At 40.0% G+C, this 1982-nt stretch overlaps 1 long non-coding RNA gene across 1 annotated transcript; it reads right to left on the reverse strand.

The window, feature by feature from the left end:
- Positions 1-280: 280 nt before the first annotated feature.
- Positions 281-1691, reverse strand: LOC119913108. The gene is made up of 3 exons (XR_005446373.1): positions 1639-1691; positions 1404-1540; positions 281-947 (listed from the first exon to the last, which is right to left on the reverse strand). It is a non-coding gene; the product is annotated as an uncharacterized LOC119913108 (long non-coding RNA).
- Between the last annotated feature and the right edge of the window lie 291 nt (positions 1692-1982).

A 1982-nucleotide genomic window follows, 5' to 3' on the forward strand; every position in this document is an offset into this window, starting at 1 on the left:
TCTCTATTCTCTCCCTTCCTTTCTCAATATACTTTTTGCTCCTCTTACCTTTGAAAGCGTAAAATGTGGCATTTCTTGTATGATCCTAATTGGGTTAATTTACAGAGGATGTCACCGAGACATCAATCTGTGTGTCGCCATGACAATTACTAGCTCTGACTTTATCACCTGACTCAGCAACAAAACATGTCATAATTCTGAAGGACATGGAAAAGTGTGGCAAGAGTAGTCAACAGAAAATAAGAGTTTGGGATTTAATAAGCCCTGTTGCAGCATTACAGGTGCAACATTAGCTTTATTAATGTAGCATATTGTAAAATATTTTTGCTTGAGTGATGTAATACAGTTGCATAAGAGAAAATTACATGCTGTGGTTAAATGGTACAGTAAGGAAACACGAGGTACTTTGCAATTGTGGTCCACAAGGTCCAGGGTTTTGTTCCCTCTTGACAGATAATGAGCCATTAAGCCTAATTTCCGTGTAGCCCAGTTGTGCTGTGAAGAGCTACAGACAAAAAAAAAACAACAAAAAAACAGTTTTCATTCTACCCAATGACAACGGTAGCTTTTGTACACAATTTGACATTGTCTTGTAAGGGTTTTATGCATTATGGATCCACATCCCAGACTTCCCACATTTCACCAACATATAAACATCCTCAAATGTTTATGATATCTTACTGCATATTGAGTAGAAAAGACTGAAAGATTCAGACAAATAACAAGCAAACAGGGGTGAGGTGAAATAAAAGGGGTAATAAATCAGGGAGCAGGGAAGAAATTATGAAATTGAGCTGATGAAGAGCTAGGTTGGACCAGGATTGTAAGATGAGGTGAAGGATAAGGACTGATGGACTAAAGGAATTGTAGGGAAGAATGCAGTTAGAGATGGAGGAGGCGAGAGAGAGTGATCCAGTGTAATCCTCTCCTGGGTGGCTGGATCAGATCTGCAAAAAACAGTCACATAATCAGTAAGCAAGCAGTAATGTAGCTGGCCAGTGAGTCATTCAATTAGGCAGTTGGTCTGTCAGTGAATCAGTTAGCTAAGAGATTGAGCTTGACTGTAGTAAGTGATTGTCACTATGTCTATGTCTATGTCAGACTATTGTTAACCACTGTCATTGACTTTCAGTGGCTTGAAACTCAAATTAGGTATAACATTATTCTTTGCAGAGAGTCCTGAAGAAAAGAAGTCCTGAATCTATATCTGCACTCAATTAAACATATTGATGTTAAGTATTACTAATTAAGTATGCAATCTAATACAAACACTTCACATAAACACAACAGAGGAGCAGCAGGTACAAAAAACATTATATGGCAGAGACACTGAGTGTGTTGCACTTCCAGAAATGTTAGATATAAGTAAGGTGAGTCAATTTCTGCGTTGCACGCCACATGACCTGGGGAGCTGTGGTGTCCTGGTAGGACCTCTCGTGGCAAGTTCTAGGTGAGGGACCAGACAGAAAGCAATCCGTGGACTTCAGACAGTCATAAAGGAAAGAGTGCTATCGTGTCTGGACGAGTGATACTGCTTTGCCTACAAATAAATCAAAAGAGCTCAGTCAAACTGACGAAAAAGACAATATTGCCAATACATGTGGCTAAAATGTGTTTCCTTTCTGTGTCTGGACTCACCCACAGGTGGTCAAAGAAGAGCCGCTGTTCTTTTGCAGTAAAAGAAGCTGCTGTCAACATAGTGGACACAGGTAAATCAATGGATAAGATCAGTCTGAATTGGCTGCATAAGCTTTTTTTTAACAATATAAATCAAACAGCAGACTGTCTCCTTCTGTGGCGAACACAGATTGGGGAGGGGGGTCAGCAGAAGGTCATACCTGCCAGACATCTTTCAGCTACTTTGGAAATTGCACATGATTTACAAAAAAAACCTTTACAAAAAAAAAAAACCCTGCCAGCTCAGTGCCAGTCATTTGTGATCTAAGTTTGAACGGAGCTTGCCAAACGCAGCATCCTCTGTC

Source organism: Micropterus salmoides, unplaced genomic scaffold, assembly GCF_014851395.1.
Source record: "Micropterus salmoides isolate LMB-PRFRI ecotype aquatic unplaced genomic scaffold, ASM1485139v1 Ms_hic_scaffold_2, whole genome shotgun sequence".
NCBI classification, from domain to species: domain Eukaryota; kingdom Metazoa; phylum Chordata; class Actinopteri; order Centrarchiformes; family Centrarchidae; genus Micropterus; species Micropterus salmoides.